The following is an 8,444-nucleotide window of genomic DNA, read 5'->3' on the forward strand; positions in this document are numbered from 1 at the left end:
TTCCTGGTGCTTTAGGGCAGTGGGGAGTCCCATCCCACTCTGGGCACCATCATTCTCAGGAGGGTGACCATCCATGCCCAAACTCAAGCCTGGTGGCACCAGAAAGGGTCCGGGTGACACAGCGACAGCAACTGCCAAACCATTCTGGGATTCTGTGATGTAACTATAAGGAATGCTTGGAAATCCCTCTGGCATGGCTGGGAAACTTTCCAAACCAGCCTGGATTTCCTTTTTCCATAAGGGGACAAGCCCACAGGGCACCAGCCCCAGGGAAATGCAGGCTCCTGTCTGTGTCCTGTGCACTGGGTCAGCAGCAGCAGGCTGCTTCCCTGTGGAGCTGGGGAGCTCATCTGCACAGGCTGGGAGAGGCCACAGTGACAGGCACCTCCGAGGATGGTGCAGAAGGGAGAAAGAATGAAAAGCAAGAGGAATGGGAGGTCAGGGAAAGCCCCAAACGGAACAAGCAGCCAGTCTGACAAACCCATGCAGCAGCTGAGCTGCTCCCCTTGTCCTGAGTGCTCTGATGTGACAGGGGGAGGAAAAGTGAGGTTCCTTTTCTGCCTGCACTGCTCTGCCCCATCCATCACGTCCAGCTCTGGGGCTGGAGTGCTCAGGCTGCAGGGACAGGAGCTGTCCTGGCCCTGTCTCCTCAGGAGCAGGGCCTGGAGAGGGAGCAGCACTGCTCTGCTGCACCTCTGAGCTGGTAATCAATGGATCACAAAAATCAGCTGCTGTTAATGAGCAATGCACTTGTCAGTGGTGTGCAGAGAGAAGCTCCAGAAGGTCTGAGACAGCCCAGAAATGCTCATGGGCTGTGTTGGCAACCACGTTGTTAGGCAAGTGTTTATTACACATATTTAACCTCATTACAACTTCTCTCAGAATCTTCTGGAAAAGACATGATCCAATTTTGGGGTTGGGTCATCCAGAACAGGTGGATAGAGGAATATTGGACCCTCACAGCCCTCTTTGCCCTGTTCCAAGTGTGCAGCCCTGACTGCAGAGCTCTGCAGCGCTGTTCTCACTGGCTGGGCTGGCAAACACGTCCTGAGGAGCTGCTTTCCCTGCAATGCCTCGGAGCAGACAGCCATTTATAGAGCTCCAGAAAGGGCCAGAGCTGCTGGGGGTGATGGCTGTCCCCAACCACCCTTGGGTCACAGGACACTGGAGTCGTCTTTGCAGTGGCAGGGCAGTGCGGAGTGTGGCTGGAGCCCCAGAAGCAAAGCACACACTGCTCATGTGGGAGATGGCAAAAAGCTTTCCCAAAAAAGCTTTTTTATATTAAAAAAAGAAAAATCAAAATTTATAAAATACATTTATAAAATCCCAGGCTCCCATCCATGTCCCCATCCCTGTGTGTGCCTTCAGTGCTGCAATCCTGTGCCTAATGAATCCCAGTGGCCCCATAAAACCCAATTACTAATGTGTTTAAAATAAAAGATGAATGTGTATTTATAACCACGTGTAATATTTTATATAACACTCTACAACAGATGTCCAGGGAGCAGCAACATTTTAATTAAGGTTTTCTCATTGCTTTTCCTAAGGAGTCCAATCAAAGTCCCACTGAAAGGCAGGAGTGAGACATTAAAAAAAAAATCCCACACAGTGACAAATGTTTACATGTATTTTATAACTTATTCTGTAAAGGACATCTGTGGCTCATCCAATGCAAAAAAAAAGAGCCAAGACTATCTGGTATGAGGCTTTGTTCTACTTATGCCTCTGTAATGATCATGCCATGAGTAGTGTGGAAAAACCTTCAGTGCCCTGGATTATTTTTTGTGTTTGTCCCATGATTTATCAGCACTTTGTAAAGAGGCAGGAATATGTTTGCTCCCTGGGCTGATGGGGGTCTCTCAGCAACTCCAGCTCTGCTTGTTCCATTGACTTTAAACCACTTTGGGGCACAAATAAACCTCATGTCCTGTTTGCAAAGAGGGGCTTGAAGGAAAAAGTATTACTCCTCATGGAAAAGGAGATTTTCCTGAGTTCCAAGGCATTGCTGGTCCTAGAGGCTGCAGTAAAGCTGCTGGAGGGCATGCTTGCCCTAGTGCTCCATGCCTTTTAGGAATTATTAACTGTGATTAAGTGCACGATCAGGAGACAGAGCTGCTCCCTTGGACTGCATTTCATGTGCAGAGAAGGTGCTGGAGCGTCACAGGGTGAGTGATGGCATGGAAATCAATGAACAGGTGGAAAAATAGCCTGGTACATGCAAAAAAGTCTCTGAAAAGGGCACCCACTCCTTCTTCCTCGGGATCTTACTCATGAGACAACAAAAGGGAACCCACACAGATGAAGGCTGAACCATTCATCTGGAAGTTTTAAATTTCTTCCTCAAGGGAAGCTAAAGAATATTTTTAACGTGTCTGCAGTGTTAGAAGCACTCCTTTTTTGGTGTCAAGCATTTGTTTTTATAGTACATCTTCTCTGCTGGATGCTGATTTCCCAGGATGCTCCTCCTCAGGGCCTGGTGGGGCTCAGGGAAGGCACCTGGCCCTTTCCAGTGAGATGGACGAGCCTTTCTGCAAATTTTACGGTTTTAAGGGTCACCTAAAGCCTCTCCTCATTGTGTTTCCTTTTTAGGGTCCTGTGTTTGAACTTGCTCTATGACTTAGGCTGTTTTATGAAGAAAACAACTTCCAGACCCGTCAACAACTGGCTTTCTTTCCAAACTCCTCTCCACTGCTTTTTTCCCCCATGTTAACCTGGCAAATTAAGTTTCTGAGGCTCTTTGCTAATGACAAACAAGGTGACAAACATCTCCTGAGATGCTCTGGGTGTTGCCCTTCCCTCTTTTCATAATATTTTATTGCTGTTTCTTTCCTCTAGCACGTGTCCTGCTCTGAGAGCTGCAGTCATTCCTGGCTGGGGGAGTTTGTGCACCTGGAAATCACCTGGAGATTGGCCCTTTGTCACTTCCAAGGGACACACAGGACGCTGTGCACACCTTGCTGTCAGTGCTGACACAAACGCTGGAGTTTGGTCTGGGTTTTTCAGGCACTTAGCAGATTGTCTGGGAAAATGGTTGTCTTTCAGGCAGAGTTATTAGAGCTGACAAGGTACCAAAAACGAGGGACATGAGGACACAGGGGTGCCACAATCCCACAGGGAATTTCCACAGCCCTGCCTCCTTATCCCCTCTGGCTGTGACAGAATCCTTGCTGCTGGTGTTGGGGAGAGAGAGGTTTGTAATTTCTCTGGCAGAAACAGGCCATGCAGGAAAAAGAGAGGCATTTCCCCATCCCTAGAAATGTGGATGCTTGGAGGAGAGCGTGCACTCAGCCAGATCTGCACAGGAGCCTGGCAGCACTGAGGCTCCCTGGCCAAATCCCCTTCCTGCCCTTCCCCTGGGAGCTGCTGGCCCTGCCAGAGGCAGGGATGAGCCCCAGGCACACACCCCACACCCCTGTGGCCACAGCTTCTTCCCAAGTGCAGCACACTTAACAAAGCAGGAGGAAAAACCCTGCAAAACAAATGGCTGGCAGATGGCCTGGAAGGACAAAGCTGAGTCTGAGGATTAACCAGACCATAATAAAAGCTGTCATTACAGGTTGTCATCATCGGTGAGTTATTTATTAGCCCTAAACAGTGCCCCCCTCAGACACCAAATGTCAAATGTTTTAATATCTTCCCCTCCCAGCTGCTCCCATCCCGTCCTGCCAGCTGCACTGTCTCATCTGCCAGGACCTGCCAAAGAGCCCAGCATTAACACACCTTATTATGCACATTATTTTGCCAGCAGAGGCCAGATGAGGCCAAATCACGCTGATAATAAGCCCTGCTGTCATTAAATGCTATTCTGCATGCTACTGTTGATCCCCAAACCTCCACAGAATATTAACGAGGGCACGCTTGGCATTTGCTGCAAGGATCCTGGAGCGGATGAGTTTGGCTTTTATTGGATCTGTGGCTACACCAGTCACTCCTGTAACTCAGGAGAAAAATATGAGCTGCCTGGCATGGAAAAGATTCCCAATTCTCAGAAGATTTCTTTCTCCTTTAAAAAGGAATCGTGGTTTGGGGGTTTGATTTGGATCCTTAGAAGGAAAGAAAGGAAGGAGAAAGGAGGGAATTGCCTCAGGATGCTCCAAATATTTCATTCTCGTTTTCTGAAAACCTGTTTTAAGGTCAATTTGAAATGAAAATGTCATTGTAAAATGAGGAGCTGAAAATGCCAGCATGAAAATAGAAGCTGAAACATTTCAAATTCTCAGAATGCTTTTTTTTCCCCCTTTTTTCCCCCCACTGAAGCAATGTATGATATTTTGACCTGAAGTTGTGACTAGCTTTGGTTAACCTAGAACTAAATTTTTCTGTGATTTTATTGCTTGGGAAAAAACAGTCACCTGCTTTAAATGTTCTGGCTTTTGAGGAGGAGGTATTTATGTTATAAAGTTATTTCGACTGAAAGTTTCAGCTGTTACTGGAATAGTCTGATTTCTTAAGGTATTTCTACTTCTAAAATACAATTGTTTTTTCCTTTTCCTGTCCATTCTGTGAAAGTATTTTGACAGTTTTTATGTAGCATGATTCCAACAGGGCAGTAGCACATAAAAATGGTGCGGGGAGGCGCCACAAGCTCTCCATTGTAATATGCCCATAAATTCAAATTATTCCAGTTATGGGTGGCCACTTCTGATACCTAAAGGTTAAAGCCTCCCTGGCAGTGATTAACTAGCCAGGATCTCAGCCAGATTTCAGTACTTGAGCAGCCACTACTGTGGAAAATAACTTGAAATCTTTCCCCTGACCTTTTTGTCAAGCTGTCAGTGCCAGTGATTGATTTCAGCTCGTGCAGACCCCGGGGCTGTCTCTGAGCTCTAACTGTGACCTAATGTGCAGCACTGGACAAGTCAAGGTGCATCTCTGCATTCATGATCTCACAGGGATGTGGGATTGAGCTGTGGAGGGGCTTTTTAAGAGTCTCAGTGAGTTAGAGAATTCCTCTCACCTTAATTCAAAATTAGCCAGAGAGATCAGAGCAGAGCAGCCCTGGGAGGGGGCAGCGTTGCATTCACAGACATCAGCCTGGGGGAAAGCTGAGCTCTTTTTGTTTTGTTTCTTCTGCTCCAAGAGAAAATTCGGGCGTTAACACTTTTGGGACCTCTTTGCAGCAGCTGAGCTGATGGCATCAGGCTTGTGTCACATGCTGGAAAATGGCAGGATAAGAATTTTTACGTCAGCCTAAAAACATCCCACCAGAAAGCAGGCACCTGCATTTTTTCAACAGGCAAATGGTTATAGATTAGAGCATACCTTTAAAAAAACTCAACAACCCCCTAGATAACATTTTCTGTCACCAAACAGAAAGGAACACAGAGCACAGGCCTAAAATGAGAGTCAGAGGAAAGGACCAAAGTATTTTTAGCTCGTCTGGGTCCCCGGCCTGAGTGAGGGAATGACTTTAATCAAATTGAGCCGAGCCCCAGCCATTCTCCCCGTGGCTGGTTTCGGCTGCACATGTCCCATCTTGGAGCAGCCCTTCCCAAGGGCACACAGGCAGCTTTGTTTAGAGCCTGGGAAGGATCAAATGGGCTCCGCTGGAGGGAAGGGAGAGCGAAGGGAGGCGTTTTCCTCTGAGTGATCCTTGCCCACAGAGGAAGCTTTGTAACTTCACAAGCCAGGGTACAATATGTTCAACATATGTCAGTCTTTCCTCCCAGCAAGAGAGATGAATCACCTGTTTTCTGCAGAAGGGAGATGTTTGAATCCTCTCTGTTCATGAGGAAGAGGGAGCAGTTTTCTCATTGTGATGCATATTAGTAACAATCCCGATAAGGAGTGCAGCTGATGCCTCACCGCTGCTGCTGGCAGAAGGGATCTTGAGGAAAGGCCTGTTTTCCATGAATAATGCAAATTGTTTGCAGTGTTAATCAAGGCCCAGGGTAGGAAGTTTGCTCCGTTCTGCATGGGGTCACACTTCCTCCCCACGGGCACTGATGCTGCGGCCGGGAGCCCACAGAGGAACTCTGTCACCTGGGGGAAACAATCTGGCTGGTAAAACATGAAATTTGGGTCTGGAGAGGGGTGAGACAGGCAACACATCTCCCAGGGAAGGGGGCTTTAAAAAACACCTCCAGCAAAACATGCATGTGTGGGCTTTAGTCCAGCTCTGCTCAAGAAAGCATTTCAGTCCAGTGTAATAGCAACAACTCATGGGCTTAAGTGCTTGCCAAGAGCCAAGTTTCTGTCAGAAACTCCCCAGAATAAGTGTGGTTTGCACATCAGGCTGCAGAGCTGAGGGAAACATTGCTGTGTAACCTCAAGAAGAGCTATGGAGGCTCCACTGTAAATCTGATCCTTGCAATTATTTCCATGATGACAACACCCACCAGCCTTAGCTGGAACCGATTTGTGCTGGGGATGCTGCAAATGGGGTAAACAAAAAAATGCTTCTTCCTTCAGAGAATTTGTGAGATAAGTATGTGACCAGGCAGTGAAGGGCAGAGGGAGCCCGAGGAAACCTGAAATGATTTGTCAGGTGCAAGGTTTCATTCTTGGGGCCACTTGTTGATTCTTACAAATTGCAGCTCTTTCTTTCAGCTGGCTACACACAGCATTCTGTGGCACGCTCAGGAAGGCCCCCAAGCTCATTTTACTGTTTGCTTTGAACCAGCTTCTCTTAGAATTGTCATAAAAAGGGGAACATAATTCTTCCCCTGCCTGGCAGGGGCAGGGAGAAATATTACTTTGAAGAGGCCAAATAGTTTCAACTGTTTTTGCAAGCAGCTTTTCTTGGTGGATGAATTGGTCACTCACATAAGGGAAAATGTCCTGCCCAAGGACATTTGTGAACACACAGCCCAAGGCAGGTCAGGCTCCCTCAGACAGCAGGTTTGCCCTTCATTTTCATGTGAACAAGGAACAAAAATACTCCACAAGAGCACCCTGGGTACTCAACATCACAGTTTGCTTCTGCTCACGGGACAGGGCAAGAGCTGGGAGTGCAACAGAGAAGTTGTTGCTCTAAACTCAGATTGAACTGAAATAGTTCAACAAGTGAAAATTATTGAAGTACCCTGGGAATAAAAATATGGAAGGATTTATGGGGGAAGCATGTAGCTAGAGCAAACTTCAAAGAAAATCCATGCTTTGTGACTTAAATTGTGTCCTGTGCTCCCTAAGCCTCTGATCCCTGGAGGCAGAGGAGGGTTCTGGGGAAGGAGCACCTTTCCCACCCAATTCTGTGCATGTGGACAGGCCAGCTGAGCTCGTGGAGAGCCTCCAGGAGTGCATGTCCAGCTCCACATCCTCCCCTCCACGCTGCTTCCAAACACTAAAAGCTCCTCCTGCCCTCATCGTTCTGTTCATTTAATGACTGATTAGTCCCAGCCTAAGTGTTGATTGGGCTGAAAGCTTTCCTCAGCTCTCAGAGTATTTCACTGTGCCTAGGGAAAAGGGCAGATAGACCCCAGTGGTCAATCAGAACCCAGCTCCTGCTGGTGCCTTTCAGCCATCTGCAGCACATCCTGCTCCTGTCAGCAGCTTCCAACACCTACTGCTCACTTTAATCCTCTGTAAAACATGCAGGGGAGTATGGTGTACATAATGCATGGCCTGGGTTGGTAAAGTGTTAGGAATTCTGTTCCAATAGCTCTGAGATCTTAGCAAACCCATTTGCTACAGGCAGAAGAAAATAAATCTCAGTGTCACTGGGACACTCCCCACACTGCCCGGGCCTGAATGCTGGAGGTGGCAAATTTCTCACAGCACTTTGAGCCCTGTTTTGAAAAGCCCAGAAATATTCCAGAAATATGCAAAGCAAATATGCTAGCTCGTGTCAGGATCATTTGGAGGGTTATTCTTGTTCTCAGAAACATTTCTTCTTTGAAGTTGAAAAGTTTAATTGCAGCCCCAAGCACAAGGGTTGTGGCAAACCCTGAGGCTGAGGCTGTTCTGCCTTTGGATGTCAGGCAGCCTGGTTTTACACACCATGTCCTCCTTCCACCAGGATGGAGGGCTAGGGTTCTGCAGGTCTGCTTTGGAATTAGAGAAAACATTTTGCTTTTGCAGCCTGACAGCTTATGAGCATTGCCTAAATGCACAGGCAGCACTGTAGATTAATACCTTTATTTTCAGCTGGGATATTTAACCTGCCCACTGCTGTCCCAGCCAGCTCTGAGCCCATGGTGGGGAGGAAGGGAATTTAGGTTGCTTAAAAATCTTTTTCAAGATTAATTTTAGTCCATCTGTGTAGCCCAGTCAACATGATCCTATCTTTTATTGCCAGAGGAATCCCAGATACATTAATTTAAAGCTGGGCTGTTTGTTTAAAAAACCACGGTTTGACTTTTTAGACCTCTTCAGTCCTCTTCATGTAAAATTCATGGCAGGATATTTTAAAACTCTGCCTTGCACCCAGGTGTGTGATTCTCATGCATTTCAATGCCCAGGGGGTGTTTTTCTGTATGGAAAATCAATTGAGCTCCCTACAGAAA

The sequence above is a fragment of the Camarhynchus parvulus genome, chromosome 1 (assembly GCF_901933205.1).
Source record: "Camarhynchus parvulus chromosome 1, STF_HiC, whole genome shotgun sequence".
Lineage (NCBI taxonomy): Eukaryota > Metazoa > Chordata > Aves > Passeriformes > Thraupidae > Camarhynchus > Camarhynchus parvulus.